We start from the raw sequence: 19,277 nt of genomic DNA on the forward strand, positions 1-19,277 counted from the left end.
ATAAAATAAATAAAATAAAATGCAACACTAAAAATGTCTAGAAGAAAATATAGGAGAAAATCTTTGTGATCTTGGATTACACAAAAATACCTTAGCTGTGACACCATAGTATAGTCCATAGAAGAAGAAATTCATAACTGGGATGTCACTGTAATGAATTTCTTCTGTTTATTTTATTTTTATTTTTATTTTTATTTTTATTTTTATTTTATTGTAGAGAGAGAGAGAATGGGTGGGGAAGAGAGGGAGAATCTTAAGCAGGCTCCACGTTCAGTGTGGCACCCAACGTGGGGCTCGATCCTATGACCCTGGGATCATGGCCTGAGCCAAAATCAAGAATCAGACACTCAACCGACCGAGTCACCCAGGTGCCCCGAATTTCTTCTCCTTAAAACACATTGTCAGGAGAATGAAAAGACAAGCCACGGGCCTGTTGAAAATTTTTGCAAAGCAATGTCTGATAAGAGACTTATATCCAGAATATATAAAGAACATTCAAATCGCAACAACAACAAGCAACCCAGTAAACGGGCAAAATATTTGAGAAGACATTTCACGGAAAGAGCATTGATGACAAATAAAGCCCATGAAAAGATGCTCCACATCGTTAGTGAGTAGGGAAATGCAAATTAAAACTGTGGGATCCCACCGCACACGTTTTAGAATGGATAAAAACAAAAATGAAATTGATTATTCCAAAACTGTGGAGGAGCCGGGGATGTAAAATGTTTGGCCACTTTGTAAAAACAGTTGAGCGGTCTCTGAGATAGTTAAATGTGCATTTATGGTGTGATCCAGACTTTCTACTCCTGGGTCCTCACCAAGAGAGAAGGAAGTATCCGTCATATAAAGACACATACACCAGGGGCACCTGGGTGGTCAGTCGGTTAAGCGTCCGACTTCGGCTCAGGTCATGATCTCACGGTCTGTGAGTTCGAGCCCCGCGTCAGGCTCTGTGCTGACAGCTCAGAGCCTGGAGCCCGTTTCGGATTCTGTGTCTCCCTCTCTCTCTGCCCCTCCCCTGTTCATGCTCTGTCTCTCTCTGTCTCAAAAATAAATAAACGTTAAAAAAAATTAAAAAAAAAAAAAGAATAAAGACACGTACATGGATGTGCGTGGCATCCTTGTCTAGAATAGCCCCAAACTAGAAACAACCCAAATGTCCATCAAAGATGAGCAGGTAAACAATTTATGGGAAATCCATTTGCAATGGAATACTACTCAGAAGTGAATAAGAAAATATGCAACAGCATGAATGACTCTAAAATAATTACACTGGATAGACGAAGCCACATGTTGTTTTAAAAAGAACACACCACATGATTCCATTTATACGGAATTCTAGAAAATGCAAGCTCATCTACAGTGACAGAAAGTGGACCTGTGGTTGCTTGGGTGGGGGATTACCCAGGGGCACGAGGCAGCCTTTGGAGGGGGTGATATGTTTGCTTTCTAGATTGTGGTCATGGCTTCACAGGTGGACACCTATGTTGAAACTTCTCAAATTGCACACTTTAAAAATGTGCAGTTATTATAGATCAGGTATAGTTTTACCTTAATAAAACTGTTAAAATGAAGAATTCCAGTGGGGAAAGGACTGGCTCTTCCTGGTGTGGGGAGGACAGGGCGGTTGTCAGGAAGGAGGCAGTGCGTGGGCTGGACGGGCACAGAGCAGGGTCTGTGATGCAGGCCTGAGCGTTGCATGGGTCTTGGTTCTTCCCAAGAAGGCAAGATCTGAGTCCATCTGAAAAGGATGAGCTATGAAAAGCTGGCGTGCAGAGCAGCTGAGAAGGGAAGAGGAGGCCCAGAAAGACAAAGAAACTTATAGCAAGATGCTGAGGGAAAATGAGGTGTCTTGCTCCCAGGACTTCAGGACAAGAGGACAGCTGTATGAATATTACTTTGCACAGCTCGTTTATGCCCAGAAGAGAAGGTCTTTGGGGATAAGTGGGGACAATGTTACCTGTGATCTCCAAATCTGTGACCACCTTGAGTGACCCCTAAGGCCTCTTGTTCCACCACTAGAAGAACTGCCATAAATTCATCTCTCCAGATTCCCTTTGACCATCCAACTCATCCAAGACCAGGCATGGTCAGCATCCAGCTTGAAGAGCCCCAGGGTGCAGTCACACATGCTGTGGGGTTGCTATGGAGGGAAGACGCTCTGCTGGGTGGCCTCAGACCATTGCTTAACCTCTCTGGACCTCAGGGTCCTCACCGGCAGTGTAGAGTCTACAGTATAGACTGCTCTTATTTGAACTCCTGGGCTTTGGAAGAAGGTGGGAGGAGATTGAGAAAGTGGGAGTTCTTTGGGAAAGGAAGGGGGTATTTAAGTGCAAAGGATGCTCACCAAAGCGCACTGTCTCCTGCCGTGGCCAACTGCCATAGAGGTTTTGGTGCCCCCTCACCCCCCCACCCCAAGTCCCCTTTGCCTAGCTGGTGGGTGCGCCCATCCCTGGCTGCTACAAGGGCAGGCTGCTGAGGTTGGACACCCCTACCCATCTCTGGAAAGTCACCCTCCTCCAGACACAGAGATACCTGAGCGGCTACGCCCTTTTTGGGGAAGAGGTCTCCATCTGATGACTAACTGATGGAGGGTGACAAAAGCTTTTGTCTAAAGGCAAGACAACTCTAGGGTGCCATCCAGGATCCAGAGCTCCCGTGGGACCCAGCCGTGGCTAGACTCCAGCTGGGCCCACAGCTCTGCCCTGCTTCCTCTTGGCTTTCTCCCCTGCTTCATGCACAACCTCAAGCCCTACTGAGAGCACCGTTCCATAGATTCCTTGCCCCAGAGTCCTAGACTCTCTGATTCTGGAGACTTCAGCTAAGACCCCAACATTCTGAGTCTTCCTACCGGCAGTTTTAATGGTCTTGGCCATAAGCCTTCTTCCTCAGCCCCACAGCGACGTTCTCCCCATCTCTTTTCCCAGAGCCCGCCTTGAGCCCGCCTTGGAACGGCAAGTCATCTGGGGCCGGGGACCTGCCTCTCTCCTGGATGTTTTGTTCACACTCTCTTCTCAAAAAACACATTTTCAATAGCTTTAATTTAATCAAAACGTTCTTGACTGAGATCATTAAAGCCTCTGAGAGAGGCATTTAATTCTAAATTCACCATATCCACGCGTAGCAGTTGAGTAACTGAAAAATCAACTTTATGTCATAATAGTTTGTTAGAATGTTTGTTTACTCTTCATCTAAGACACGCTAATTAAAAGAAGAGGCCTTCACGAGCAATCCAGTTAGCAAATGGGATTGGTTAATAGATAAGGGATGGTTGGTAATTACAGGGAAGCCCATGCCCCACCCACATGGGCTGGGTTTCAGGGAGAGTCTGGGGACACCGTGCTGGGCTCCAGACTATTCACTCGGGTTCTGTCTCCTCCTTCACTGATGTCTGTCATGAATGTCTCTGAGACACGTTTATCTTTGTTGAGTCTCGTCTGCCACCAGCTCTTTCTTAATTCATCCCGAAGGGATGTGATTAAGGACCCTTATGAATCTCTAGGTCACTAGGGCTGAGCTATTTCTACGTTCCCATAGACTTGGCTGGAAGCGTGTGGTTTTCGCTGCTCCCAGCATTAGTTCCTCATGCAGGAAAACTGAGCTGTCCTGGGAGGTTCACCCTCTGTCAGCTCCCGGAGACCCAGCCAGCCCTCCCGCCTTCCCACCACCCCCCTGCAGCAGACGCTCCCTTCCTGACTTGGGGGTCTTGCTGCTTACTGATAATTCAGGAACATCTCCAAACACAGACACCAGGGGGCCTGGGATGCATTCGTTAAAGTGTAAAATATCAGACCCCTTGTCCCGCCAGTGACTCCCTTCCACTGCATCTGGCCGTGTCTGCCTACATGCGTAACTGCACATGCACAAACAATTTTCTCTCTACTTCCTTTCCTCACACATTCAAGGCCAGTTACCCCACTTCCTGCTTTAGTCCTAGTCTCTCCCTTCACAGCCCTGGGGACCCGTGCCCGTCTTTACCATCAGCCACTCTAGGCCCTGCTCTCCCACCCTGGCTCAGGGCCAGGGATCCTCACCTCCCCATAGACCCTAAGATGTCAGAATGAGAAGGAACGTCACAGGCCATGTGGCCTCGTTCATTTTAAAATACGGAAACTGAGGCAGAGAGCCAGTGACGGAATTGGAAGGCTAACCCAAGGTCATTGCTCTATTTTACATCCAGTGCACAGTGAGACGTAGAGAACTCAGACGGACTCCATCCCCGTTACTCGTCTTCATGGCCCCTATGTTTTCCTAGCTCTGGAGTGCAGACTTTTGGCCTTCTGGTAGCTAAAAGACCCATTCAAGAGGATGTCGTGAAAATACCCCGTGGTTGTGTTTAACGCAAATTTGAATTGGACACCTACAAAACCCTGTGATTCAAATACGAATAGAGTCTCGCTTTTCTGTGAAATCTAAAATAACGTGAATTTCCAGCGTTACACCACTACGAACACGTGAGTCTTGAACTCGGTGCGGTTCGTATGGGAGGATTTCGGGAGGGTCCTGTATGTATGATCACGGAGGTGGATGAGGATCCCAGGGTCCCTTAAGGGCACAGATGGCATCATTGATTCCTGCTGTCTCCCGTCAAACTGGCACAAAGAATAGGCTCTTGGCAGCTGTTGGGTGGGGAAGGGGTAGGTGCGTGGACGCTCTCCACCCTGCCTCCCACGCAGGTCCTGCGGTCTCAGTCCTGTGCCTCTACTGGGCCAAGGCCTGGCGAGGTCGAAGCTGGGACAGAGCAGGCCTGTGAGCACAGGAGCTCTTTTGGGGGGGCTGGGCTCTGAAGAGCAGTTGGCCTCTTTGCTAAAACAGTGAGGATGATGGATTCCCCACAGCCAGGCTGCCGAGAGGTAGGCCGGGAAAACCGGGATGGGAGCCAGAAGGAAAATCTAGCAGGCCAAGGAACTTCCCTGCTTCTACGCCTCCATTAGGGAAACTTGCCCTGTGATCTCAGCCTTTTCGGTCCAGGAAATCCTGGCCTTGGGAGCTGCCATAAAGTGTGTGTTTGTTACTGGTTCCTGGAAGCCCCCTGCGCCGATGTCTGAAGCAACTCCTTCTTCCTTCTCACCAGTGTTGATAGACGGCCTCGCGCCTCCCGGGCTCTGCCCTCCGCCCCTCACCAGCCTCTTATTTAATTCTCCCAACGACCACCTGAAGGAAGGATCATCACTGTTGCTCCCCAAATAAGGAAACTGAGGTCCTAAGAGGTTAAAGAGCCTCAGTTCTCTGCGCGTTGGAGCTGGGTTTGGAAACCAGTGGACTCCAAACTGTGCATGCTGTCTCTTCTCCCAGATCCTGAGGTTCCCAGCATACACTGTGGTGGGACCCCGCACAGATCCCAGCCCTTGCAGAAATGGTACCTTCGCTGCATAAACCAGGTGGCTTGGCCTCAGGTAGACGGCAGGACACCCCCTGAGATCAGCTCCTGCCCGAGCAGAGGCCAGAGCGACTGTCACCACCCCAAACCCGACAATACGGAGGCCGGGCCCCTGCCACTGGTGGGAAGGCAACTTTGCAGCCACACCCCTCTGGCTCAGCTCGGTTGCGGGGGGATCCCCGCAGACCACATCTCTGCCAGTTCTCACCTTTGCTCCCGCCATCTTCTTTTCCTGGAGGCCCTCGTTCCTTCTCCTCGACCCAACCCAACCCCTTTCCGTGGTCAAATCCAGTCTCCGCCTAGAATTCCAGTGATCCTGGCTGACCTCTTCCCGTCCGATGCTCCATGTTGGGTTAGGCAGCACATATAAATGATGTAAACGTGAGTAATGTAAGTCAGGAGAGCAAACTGGAGTAATCTGACAGGGGTGAAAGCAGGGGGCGTAGGGCCTAGAAGAAGGATCATCTGCTGGTCACAGTAGTTTGGGGTCACCGTGTGGAAATGTAAGACCCGTGTAGCCAGACTTGATTTTAAAAGGATGGTGGAAACTCAGATTTCATATGAACTATCCCATTTTTAATGTAAATTAATGCCCACTTATTTTTTAAGGTTTATTTATTTTTGGGGGGGGGAGGGGAAGGACAGAGAGAGAATCCCAAGCAGGCTTCTTCCTGTCAGCACAGAGCCCCATATGGGGCTTGATCCCATGACCATGAGATCATGACCTGAGCAGAAATCAAGGGTTGGACGCTTAACCGACAGAGGCACCCAGGAGCCCCAGTTAATGCCAATTTATAAAACTCAGTGTATACCAAGAAATCTTGCCTTTGGCCTGGATTTGGGTTGTGAACAACCAGTTTGCAGCCCTACTGGAAAGTGTGTGTGGCACTTGGCCCAGTGTCTGAGGTTAGATGACTCTGCAAGACTCCCCCAGTTTTCTACAAGGTGGGGGGGGGGGGGCTTCATTTCCCCACAAGTAGCTCCTGCCTCCTTTTCAAGAGTAAGGAAGGTGTAACTGATCACATTTTTCCTTGATGCTCTGGCTATTATGAATCTCAGCTTCAAAACCAAGCTAAATCACAGAAATTACTTCTTAAGTTTTTCCTTTGTGTGTGTGTGTGTGTGTGTATATATATATATATTTCATTGTAAATGTTCCTGTGCAAATCATCACAGAAATTTCATGAAAGACAAGTAGGGAAGAATTAAATTAATACATGAATTAAATAGGTGTTGGGTTAGGGACCATTTCTTCTCTTATCCTTACCTTGACCTCTTTCCAGGCCCATCTGATTGTGTGTATTTCTCAGGGTTCTTTGGTCGCAAGTAACAGAAGGCAACTCTGGCTGGCATCACAAAAAGGGAACTTTTTGGAAGACGAAGCAGTAACTTGGAGAATATAAGGAAGAAGGAAGAAAGAAAGAAAGAAACAAAGAAAGAAAGAAGGAAAGAAAGGGAGGAGGGAGGGAGGGAGAGAAGGAAGGAAGGAAGGAAGGAGAAAGAAAGAAAGAAAGAAAGGAGGGAGAGAAGGAAGGAAGGAAGGAAGGAGAAAGAAAGAAAGAAAGAAAGGGAAGAGGGAGGGAGGGAGAGAAGGAAGGAGAAAGAAAGAAAGAAAGAAAGAAAGAAAGAAGAGAAGGAAGGAAGGAAGGAAGGAAGGAAGAAAGAAAGAAAGAAAAAGAAAGAAAGAGGAAAGAGGGACGGAAGGAGGAAGGAAGGAAGAAAAAAAGTGAAGAACCCACCTGGGGAAGGATCTGGAATAAGAACTGTGCAGAGTGAGTCAGAATCTGACTCAGGTCATGATCTGAGACTGATGAATTCCAATCCTTGGTACCTGTTGCTCAGGATACAAGTTCAAGTTCGCCTGGATGGCATTCCTCTCTTTATCAATCTCATCAAGACCCTTACAAATTGGGAGAGTGAATCCCCAGAGGGAAATATGGGTGAAATTCAGGGAAAGAATGGATGTGCTAAATGGATCTCGTTGAAGTGTATTGAACTGAGCCAACCCTGGCAGAGTTAAGGAGTCCAGCATGGAAACATTCACTCACTTCTTTATTTCTTGTGAATCCAATGGGACCCATTGTAGCTGGGGTGAATCATGATCCTGGGAAGGAGACCTCATTCAGGCGGGTGGACAAAGGAGGAAGCAGAGGTCCCCAGAGCTCCTTCTAGGCTCCAGAATGAAGCAGACCTCACCAGGCCCCAGAACAACACCCCAACACCCCCCCCCCCAAAGGAACCTCCAATGCTACCCCTCCCTCAAGCAGGCTTCTCTGCTCCCCACGCCCCTCCTCATGGACAGGCTGCCCTTTCCCAATGCTTATCTCCCAATGCCCTGTTTGAAATCCTAATCTCATCCCTCAGGTATGCAAAGCTTTGAGCCCCTCTACACGCCTTGTAGTTAAAAATTTGAATCAGGTACCTGGGGCCCGGGATCAGAGCTCTCGTTTCTTAGATTTAGATTTGAAACTGGTCCGATGGTCTCTCTAAACCTCCGTGGCTCATGTGTAAAATGTGGATAACACCGGCCTTTAAGGGCTCTTGGGAGGATAACAGGGGGCCCTGTGCACGAAGACGTTCAGGGAGCATTCTCTCGTTCTACCAGTATTTACCGAGCAACTACTCCGCGCCTGCCCATTTCCAGCCGCAGGGCTCGTAGCAAGGTGGACCCACCCCTGCCCTCCCGGAGACAAAGAGAGCAGTCGCAGAAACGCACACAGACGCAGCCTATCGCCAGTGGTAGTCAGTACCGTGCCAAAGAACAAGCAGGGAGCGGGTGGAGGCGAGGTCCACCTGCAGGAGGGGAGGGCTCCCTGCCCAGCTGAGGGAGCATGCTCAGTGGACAGCCTCCAGTTGCAGCCCTTTGAGGACGGACCTCACCGCAGAGAGCCGCCTCCGGGGCCCCACCCTTCCCGGGGTGGCCTCCGTATGGGAGCTAAGCGAAGTGACCTGCAGAAGCCTGGGGGACCTCTGGCCGGGGACACTGGCTCTCCAGCTCCTGCCATCACAGCTCCACTTCTTTCTCTGCCGAGCCCTGCTGCCACCACCCTCTTCTCTGCACGGGTGTCCATCCCTCTTAAACATCTTTCTTCCTGTCCTGCATCCCTGCGTCTCTTCCCTTCTGTGGACTCGGCAGGGCACGAGGAAATCGACCACTTGTGATTTGAGGTAGGGGTCAGGGACAGACTCGGGGCGGAGCCTGGAATAAAATAAGGACAGGAGCGAGGAGATCAGATGGGGGAGACTGGTCTACAGCGGAGCCACATGTGCAAAGGCCCTGGGGAAGGGAGGGGACAAGCCAGGAGGCCAGTGTGGTGGTCGTGGAGTGGGTGAGGGGAGATGCAGTAATGAGGTCATGAAGAGGCCAGACGCCCAAGTGATGTGGGCCATGAGGTCGTGAAAATCCTGGCTTTTACCCCCCCAGTGAAATGGGAAGCCACATGGGTTTGGGGCTGGCCAAGTCTTGTGATCTGTCTAGTTTTAAACGGAGCACTTTTCAATGTGCAGACAATGAGCTGCGGGGGCAGGGAGCTCGCTCGGGGAGGGTTTCGGTGGCCGCGGGTGTCAGGTGACTGCAATCAGCTCTCAGGAAGTAAGATCGTCGCCATGTGGTAGTGACGCGGTAATGACAGTGGTTGCCCTCATCGTGGCTGGTAGATCAAGGGAAGGCCAAGGGACACTCCGCCCCTCACCCCGTGGCCCTGGGTTGTGGTATTTGTGCACAGCTTACCTGCACTTGGCCTCCCACGGCACCGAGGGCGTGTCAGGGCAGGGCCTTCGTAACCCTAACACACGTGTGGCTGCTCCCACCCACCCCTAAGCTCTGAGAGGACCACGCTGCATCCGAACACCCACCGTACAGGTTCTGCCTCAGCTCTGCCGCTGTTGATTTCATCCTCCAGAACTTTCTCCACTCATTTTTGCCACCGCGCCGTCTGCTCCGGCAGAGGGCTTGGACGGACATGGGTTCTTGGGCCGATGCTGCAAAGCTCAGCCTGGAACGTGGCCTGGGGAGGCCGGGCCTGCCTCCCCCTGCTCCTCCCGCCCGGACCGCCTCCTTGCCTTCCCGAGTCTCTTTGTCTGGCCACAGGAGCTACGGGGGGCTGCTGGCGCTGTGCAAACAGGCAACCCCGCTCGGAGAGGGATCTTGAGGCCCCAGCTCCAGAGCAAATTCCATAATCAACTAGACTGAGTGATGTGTTTAGGAGGCCAAGGCTGATACAAACTGTAATTCACATTCCCTGGGCACCCTGCTCTGTAATAAAGCCTGGATGTCAGACAGCCCAGCCAAGAGCTAACATACCTGTTTGAACTAGTCTTGTGCCAATGGAAACACAGCAGAAAAGAAAAACATTTAGCCAACTGTCTGATGCAAATGGGTTCTTTTCAGCCAAATGAAGAATGATCACCTATGCAGGGCCGTACCGGTAGGTTAAATGTTAATATGTGATAAAGAGTCGATCCACTCTTCTTTGGTGTTCATGAAGTAATGTCCCTGCAAACAAACACAGCGGTGGGCTTTCAGCCCCTGCCCGGCCCACCAAAGTCCGCCCAGGACCGAGCAGGGCCTGCCTTTGTCGTGCTGAGGGCACGCGGTGCCCACCCCCGGGCGCTGGTGGACCCAGCGTCAGAACGTGAACACGTTTCGCCTTCTCTGCGTGGAGTTAAGCGGTACTAATTTGTAAGTGACCCCGGGCAATCAAAACTTCCATCGAAACACCATTTAGCACGAACCCCATCAGCAAATTTCAAAATACAGGTTTCGCTGGTAAAATGGCCCCATGCTGCCGTTTTCTAGTCAAATATGTATTTAGCCCCCCGAGAATCCTTTTTACTAAGCCAGCAGCTCTAGCATGCACAATGGTTTAATCGTATATTGTTCTCTGAGTACTAACCCTTTACAAATCATGTGACATAAAAAGAAAAATAAGTAACATTGTAAAGACAGTAATGAGAGCCGTTGAGCTAAAGTGCCTCTTAAAGAAATCCTAATAAATTCCAGAATTTCTAGTCTTCTGGCAAGCTTTCCATTTAGAACAAAATCAATGATCAATGGCTCCAACGAGCCAGCATTAGGCTGGCATGCCTCCGGAGCAGGGAAAACTCATAGACGAAAGATGACATTTCAGGAAAAAAAGCTGACATTGAGTCCATCACTGTCATCGCTTCTGCCATAAAGCAGCTTCAAATATTAAAACATTTTTCATCTGTGCTGCATTATTGGCACCAGAAATTGTTTTCTCTCTGTCTGGTGCGTACTTGAACTGCAGCAGCGGTCCCCCGAGACTCGGGATTGTTACCAAGGCCTCATAACATATTGGCAGTTGACGTGGTGCTGGTCATGTACACTTGCCACTCACATGCGGAGCCTCCCCTCCCCCGGCCCGCAGGCGCAAACCGCTGTCCGCGCTGGGGACAGCCCCGCCCCGACGCAGAGCCTGCGGGGCGGTCGCCTGCGGGGGGGGCTGCTTGTGACCCCGTGGCTGCCCGGGCTGCAGACAGACGTCCGTCCGGGGCCTTCCTCTGGCCGCAGCCCCACCCTCGCCCCTGCCTGGAGCCCAGGCCGCCCCCCGACCGGCCTCAGACCTGGCATCTCCCGGGAGGATGTCACAGGCCTATGGACTTAACAAGGCTTTGGCTGCGGAGGGGGAAGTCTTTAACAGAAGGCAGGCATAAGCCGCTTTTCCCTTCATTTCCGTGGCTCTGTGTCAAGATTCGGGGACATCAGGATGCACCCCTTTTGTGCCTGTCCTCACAGGGCTCACTGTTTAGACGGTGACAGGTCAGCCCGGGGGGCAAATGGCTTGGAAGGGCGTGTGTGCCCTGGGTGAGTGTCATCAGCCAGTGCCCCCCCCCCCCCGCCGAGGGTCACTCCGACTGTAGAGGAGGGTCCCGGGGGACCCTGGAAGCCCTGGCAGAACTGAGTGCCCTGAGCTGAAAGACTTTCCGGGTGTGTACAGCCCAGGAGGGGACCACAGGCCCGTCCGGGATGCCCATCTTTGTGAGAACTGGGACCCGGGATCTAGGTGTGGCTGTGGACATCAACCCCTCTCAGCCGGCACCCTTCAACTCCTTCAGGATGTGCAGCCCTGTGGCAAGCGCACTCCTCTCCAGTGCTCTCGGGGGGCTGGGCTCCCCAAGCTCGTTTCCGCACGTCTAGGCTGTGGGGTTCGCGAGGGCTGAGTGGCCGGTGGACGGCAGGACTCCTGCGTGGAGGGCCAGGGCCGCGCCCTTGTGGCCTTTGGGCTGCTGGGCTTGGCAGGGTGGGGACACCCGCGCTGACGGTCAGGGCGGGCAGGGAGGGCAGGCACAGTGCTTACTCCATGAGGAGGGGCACCTGGGGCCCATGATGCTTCGGGTCATGAAATAAAACATGATAAAGACAGAGAGGGAGGCAAACCATAAGAGACTCTTAAAGACAGAGAACAAACGGAGGGTTGCTGGAGGGGAGGTGGGTGGCGGGATGGGCCGAATGGGTGATGGGCGTTAAGGAGGGCGCCCGTTCCGACGAGCACCCATATGTCATCAGATGTAAGTGATGAATCACTGAGTTCTCCTGAAGCCAGTACTACACCGTAAGGTAGCGTGAATTTAAATGAATAAATAACCATGCTTTAATTCTAAATCAAATCAGCAGAAAAAAAAAAAAGGACTTTTAGGGCCCAAGCTTCTACTTGTCACTGCATCAATGCGGTTGAAAAATGGGGAGCCCACAGAGGCCAAGGGTCTAGGGCCCTGAGAGAGGTGGGGCACACAGCCAGGGCTCGGGGGTTCGGTTAGGGGCCTCGAAAGCCTGCCGGGGCCGCACAGCCTCTGGGCAGGGCTCACAGCCACGTCCGCACCCTTGCTGTCAGAGTCCAGGCCGGTCTGGCTGCTGAGCTGGGCCCTCGGGTGGGAGGAGGGGAGTGAAGGGGGGGGAGCAGGAGGAGGTTGTATTCCCTGTGCCCCTCTCTGTCTTGTGCCCACACGTCCAAGGTTCTGGGGGACCCCGGGCTGGGCTCCAGGAAGCTGTGGTGCAGTGAGGAGATACAGCAAGGCCGTAAAGAACTTTAGAGAAAACGTGAGGTGCTGCAGCATACTGACTGTAGTAACCCGCTGGAGAGGTGGGGCACTCCCTGGGGAGGGGCCTCGGCGATGAGCCTGCAGGACAGGCCCCTGTCACGGGGAGGAGGCAGGTGCGACGCCATCTGATCACTGACCACAGGGAGAGGCCAGAGGAACTTGAAAACCCTGGGGTCCCAGACTCCCGAACCTGCCTTCTTACACCTTCCCCTGCCCCATACCTTTGCCCCTTCATCAGACGACCCCGCACCCATCACCCCGGGGCAGAAACACTCCAGGCGATTCAACCACCAGCATGCGAGGCTTTGCACACAGGGTCCCCACGGAGGCTCATTTTCTCATCTGCCAAAGGGGACTCAGAGTCTCAAGTACTTAGCGCTTATACACAGTAGCAACTTGGAGGAAGCACTGAGAAATCAACAGCCATAGACCTTCACACTGGGCTGCTTTCTAACTCACTTTGCAGGCTTCTCCTTGCCCCTCTGGTTCGGAGAGTGTGCAGGGGACATCCCTCCTGCCGCCAGGGTCACCTGACATTTTGCATCTCGCTGATCCTTATTTTAACCATCAGACCTTCGGCACCACCCCCTAAGCTCCCCACTCTCCTAGAGTCCCCATCAACTAAGAAAGGAGCAATCCAGGTGCTGGGAACCTGGTCCTTAACCCAAGAAAGCATGCACATTTGCCTCTGGGGGGGGGGGGGCGGTGCGGTGTGCTCGGGAGGCCAGGGAGCAGGGAGCTGAGCCCTCACTCTGACTCTGAGGTCTGCAAAGCCCCCAGGAACAGAGCAGAGCCCTGGTGGGCCTGGAGGGGGAGGGGCAGGAGAGGGGCTTCAGCAGGTCTCCCAGCCTATAGACAAGGTGCAGCCCCACCTGAGAACCCCAGGCAGCGGGGCCAGGCTGGGGGGTGGGGAGGGGGGGTTGGGAAGGGCACAGCCAGGTGTGAGGGAGGGAGGCTGGCATCTGGCTCCCACCGCCTGCCCGAGCTCCTGCCTTCCTCGCCTTTAATAACCATCCCCGCCGCAGAGGAGCAGCAGATAAAAACATGCCGGGTTTGGCAGTTCAGGCGAGTGGAGGGTGGATTATCAGGGCATTTAGAGGAAGGGGAAGGGAAGAGAAGGAGCGCGAGACGGAGACCACACAGGGAGCCAGCGCGCAGAGCCCCGCACAGCCATCTGCCGCGACTTCACTTGCCGCTCCGGAAACTGACAGACACTCCTTGAGCAAGGCCCAGGCCCGTCAGATGAGTCAATCAATCAAAAAAATTCTTATGAAACTTAATCATAGAGGGTCGTGTTAGGGAGTGGGGAACAGATTAAATTACCACGGTATTAGATACGGGAAATGATTTCTGTCAAAACCATCTTTACTGCAATTATAATATGTTAATTATGTATTTCATTAAGTAAGTGGATTAGAGTCTGCACAGATGAAATCATGTGGAGGCTTTGAATCATTTGCCGAGCACGGTGGGAGGACTCCTGTGAATGGAACCCGGTTAATTTGGAAAACTTTCACATGCTACATGCGATTTTTTTTTTTCTTTCATAACCCTGGCCCCCAGCGCCGGTGGAGGAAGTCTGTGGCTCCTGGGTTGCTGAAAGGGTCCGGTGGCTGCCTCCATGGCCCTGGGGTCTGCACAGGAGGCTCCATGTGTCCGGGAGAAACCTATCAGGGAGGTTTCCTGCCTTCTACTGTGGGCGTCCAGTGGAGAAGGCAACGCTGAGGGCTTCCAAGGGGGACAGACGCCTCTGTGCCCCTGCCCGTCTGCTAGCAATGTCGGCAAAGTCCTTACAGGGTTCGTAGCCAACAGGCAGCAGGTGCAGAGACAGGATGGCATGGCCATTCACAGCCACTGTGTGGTGTCGGTGTGCCTATACTCTGCCTACCTTGTGGTGCCCACCTGCTCTTCCCATTGACCTTTGGGGGAGCTGCCCACTGAGCTCCCCAAAGCTGACGTATCATCTCTGCAGTGCAGAAGGTTACTCAGCTATGGACCGATGGCCCACAGCCACGGGAACCAGATGTTTCATAGCACCGATTCCAAGCTGGCTTGTTTAATTCTCTCTCCCTCTGGGCTCTCCTTTCCTGGTAAGCCGCAAGGGAAGAGGGCTACTCAGTCAACTCGTTTCCAGGAGCCGCTGTCTGTAGGGCTGAAGCAAGGCCATGGGCCAAGGGCAGCGTCTACCACCCGTGTCCCCTTAGGCGACCGTGGTGTGGTCCGCCCACGGGGGGGACACTCTCGTCCCCGTCTAAGCCCAGAATCTGGTGAGACGGCCTGTCTCAGCTTCAGTTCAAAGACACAGAGGCCACCAAGAAGCAAATCCTCCAACCCTCTGCAGTGGCCCATCCCCCATTCTTCTCTGGTCGCAAAGCCCCTCCAGGACCTGAAGGCCAGTTGAGCCATAAAGGAAAGAAAATAAGAGTTAATAATTATTTTTTAAAAAGAGGAGGTATCCGGTGACCATCACTGCCTTGCATCCCTGAGAATTTGGGATAACGGTAATCTCTCTGACAAAGGGAGGGAAGGAAAGAGAGGAGGCGGGCGGGCAGGGCCTGCTGGTGTGCGTGGCGGCATAAGTGACGGGAAAAGGTTGGCTGATTTGATGAAAACCCCATCAGCCTCTCTGGGGAGATATTACTTTCCTCATTATTCCACTGATTGGCCTTATTTCATCTGAAGAATGCCACACATTCCTTAAGGCCTGGCAAACCTCTTTAACAATATCCAGAAAAAAAAAAAACCCCTATCACCTCCTTAATCGAAACAACAAGGAAATTAACACAAGTCAACTTCTTCCTCAGAGATCAGTTGAGAGACACACCCCAGCCCCTTTCTTCTGACCCAGGCACGCGCTCTGCAGCCCCCAAAACTATCAAATAAATTGCCTAAATGGTGCACACATTGGATGGTTGTGGGAGGAGCTTGTTCTCGGATATGGCAGTGGCTGGGGATGCTTTATAAATCCCATAAGTAGAACAAAGACTCAGCTGGGACCCCAGCATCCCCCTTTGCGCAGATGCAAAATCTTGTGTGATTGGATGATTCTGAACAAATGCAGTTTTCAGGGAGAGTTTGTCCCAATGCCGACAAAGCTTCACTTGCCAGCCCAACAACAGGGAGGAAGTATAAAACCCACGTGTGAAATCAGACTGAAACTGGCATGATCAATGGCCTGGAGCTTGCAATGACTGTGAAGTGCATTTTTTTTTTCATTATTCTTTAGCAAAGAGGTAAGATTTAATGATGTAAGTTAACAATGGATGATAATTTAAAGTGGTGACAATAGTTTAATTATTCACACACACACACAAAAGTTAACTTCATAACTTATTTCTTTGTAAGAACAAGTTCATTTAAAATATTTTGAACTGTGCATACAATTATCACTTAGACTCTTTCCTTCATGGGGCTTTGTAGAGACAAAGAGTCAATTCTCGCAGTAAATTTCTCACTAAACTGTTACACAGACTTAGAGCTCTGTCTCATGACAAAAAGGAGAAGAGGAAGAGAAGGAGGAAGAAGAAGAAAGAAGGAAGGAAGGGAGGGAGAGAGAGAGAGAGGGAGGAAGGAAAGAAGGAAGGAAAGGGAAGGAAAAGAGGGAGGGAGGGGAAGGAAGGAAGGGAGGGAGGGAGGGAAGGGAGGGAAGTGGGGAAAGAAAGGATGGAAGGGAGGAAGAGAGGGAGGAAAGGAAGGGAAGGAGGGAAGGAGGGAGAGAGGAAGGAAGCAAAGAAGGAAGGAAAGGAAAGGAAATGAAGGAAGGAAGGAAAGAGAAGGAAGGAAGGAAGGAAGGAAAGAAGGAAGGAAGGAAAGGGAAAGAAGGAAGGACAGGGAAGGAAGTAAGGAAAAGGAAGGAAGGAAGGAAAGGGAAGGAAGGAAGGAAGGAAGGAAGGAAGGAAAGAAGGAAGGAAAGAAGGGAAGGAAGGGAAAGGAAAGGAAGGGAAGGAAAGTGAAGGGAAGGAAAAAGAAAGAGAAACCCCACCACTGGGTCTTGCCTAGAATTTCCTGAGGACTCAGAAATTGGGATGGGTGGTTCCATACTACTGCATCTTTTCACTGAAATAGGACCCAAGTCCCCTAAACAATAACGTGTGTGTGCGGATGCATATGTGTGTATGTGCCTGGTGGGTCTTCCTGTACTTTTATCAGCCCATCTCAGGAGGCCTGTTTTTCCATTTCTTTGATGTGACTATCCAGCACTAGAGCTGATGTTGGGGGTGGTGGTGGTACAGGTTCAAGGGCAATGAAAGGAAATAGAAAAACTAAGTACTGGATTTGGGGGCTATCTCCTTGAGTTCAGAGCCTTTGGATAGTCTCGGGATTATATAATTACAATCCGACTGACCACCAAAGCCATTGAACCTTACCAAAGATGTCCAGAGGTGCCGGGGCGCCAGGGCTCTGTGAGGCAGATAGATGCCACCATTTCAGGGAACTGGCCTGCCGGGTTGGGAAAGCAGCAGGAGCTCCACAGTCTCCCACCCCTTCCGAATTTTCTGTCATGTGAACCTGCAGAATTCACCCTTGCCCAGCGCCCTATCCATTTCAGGTCCTCAGTTTGTCTCAACTGCCTAGCTGCTGTGATCTATCCTCCGCTGTTGGCAACGTTCCAGAAACTCCTAGAATCCGGTGGAGAGACACCTGAAATACCGTCACCAGACCCATGTCTTCATGCCCTTGCCTGGAGAGAAAGCATCTCAAAGGCCTCCTAAAACCAAAGAAGTAAAACCATGGTTGAATCAACATAATGCCACTGTTGAGATAAAAATTTAACTACAACATCATCAAACGCATAGGTAAGTGTTTCAAAGTACCAAACGCCTGAATGTCATCGAACGTTTGCATAATCAAATACGGCAACTCCATGTGGCCATTTTTTTAATGACTCACTTCTCAGTATAATTATCTCATTGGACAGTTTTATAGATGAGAAAGCTTTTGGATACAACAGTAACAATTCTGCCATTGAATTTCAGCTATTTACTGCGGTCTGGTGTCTCATAGCTACAGTTAATGATACTGTGTGATAGATAACGACCAGTTTTCTACTATGATTGCTTTTCTTTTGTTGGGGGGAGGGACAGAGGGAGAGGGAGAGAGAGAATCTTAAGCAGGTTCCACGCCCAGCACAGAGCCCGACATGGGGTTCTATCTCATGATTGTGAGATCATGACTTGAGCTGAAATCGAGTTGGATGCTCAACTGACTGAGCCATGCAGGTGCCCCATACCATGACTGCTTTTCCTAAAAAAAAAAAAAAAAAAAAATTAAAGAAGACGATAACACAGAACTCAATATTCCTACTGAAAAATGTACGCCTTGGACAGACCTTCAAAAATCTGGAGACCCATTCTTCCATTCCTCAAAAGAGAAGAGCAGTGCATGAAATTTAATTCCGTCTGCCTCCTCTAATCAAGTCAAAAGCAGAGAAGAAGGGGTGGAAGGAGCCTCACTTGAGCTGAGAGCGAGGTGCCATTGGGAACGCTGAACCAGTATTGAAGGCCATGACCATCAGCCCAGTGACGTCTGGTTGGTTCTCAATAAAGAATGTTCATGTTTGTTGACCAGATACCTCTTCACTCTTTTTTTTTTAATTTTTTTTAATGTTTGTTAATTTTTGAGACAGAGAGAGAAAAGCATGAGCAGGAGAGGGACAGAGAGAGAGGGAGACACAGAATCTGAAACAGGCTCCAGGCTCTGAGCTGTCAGCCCAGAGCCCGACGCGGGGCTCGAACTCACGGACTGTGAGATCATGACCTGAGCCGAAGTCGGATGCCCGACCGACTGAGCCACCCAGGCGCCCCATAGCTGCTCCTTAAAGCTGCTCCACACGCTGGGTACTCTCTATTATTTGACCCTCTTTTGTTTTGCTTTGTAATTATCACCAACTGACTTTTTTGTTTTTGTTGTTTAAATTGTACTTGCTTATTGCCTGTCTTCCCTTCCAGAATGTGAGCTCTGTTACCACAAGGGATTTGTCCTTCTGTTTGTCATGGTAGGATGTGCCTAAAACAGTGCCTGGCCCATGTGGGTAAGCAATTAATATTCATTGAACACACGGATAGACATGTGTCTCTTCAGTTTGATGATCATTCAGACTATCTTTCCCTCCCTTAATCTAGTGGATGTGTTGATACACCGAACTGAAGAAGAGATTACAAAGGCTTAACCTATCATAGGGCCGTTGGCCAATTGTTTGTTCCCCTACGTTCATCCCCTTCTAAAGAAGTTTGTAGTTCTTCCCATTACAGGGACAAAGCGAATTTCCCCACCTATTGACCTTATGTCGGAGCAAGCAAGAGATGAGCCTTGACCAATAAAATGAGATCGAAGTGACATTGCTCCCATTCTGAGCCTTGGCCTTGAGAGGTCTTGCTTGTTTATGCTGACCCCTTGCATTTCTGCCAATCTCCATGAGAAGAACACACCCGGGCGAGTCTGCTGATTCCAGGAAAAGAATGGGAGACACCTATTCAGCAGCCCAGCTGAGCTTCATCCAGATGGACCAAACCCCAGCTAACCCACAGCCGTGTGAGTTATAGCCATGCGTTCGTTGGTGTAGACACTGATATCATGCTCTTGTTTACTATGCAACAGTACAAGGCAATGCCTCATTGTCTGTCTCAACTGTGTGGCAACCGGGCCCCTGGATGAATGATCCTGAACCTGAGACCAACTAATTGGTCAAAATGACCAAGGTCGACATACCCGCGTCCAGGCCAGGACGTGTGTCCTTCGTCACTCAGTGGAAAGCAGCGGAGGCGGAAGGGAAACTTTTCTAACGGAATGAATCTGACTAAGTGCCAATCACACCAGTCCACCCCGCCATGAA

Source organism: Prionailurus viverrinus, chromosome E2 (genome assembly GCF_022837055.1).
Source record: "Prionailurus viverrinus isolate Anna chromosome E2, UM_Priviv_1.0, whole genome shotgun sequence".
NCBI classification, from domain to species: Eukaryota; Metazoa; Chordata; class Mammalia; order Carnivora; family Felidae; genus Prionailurus; species Prionailurus viverrinus.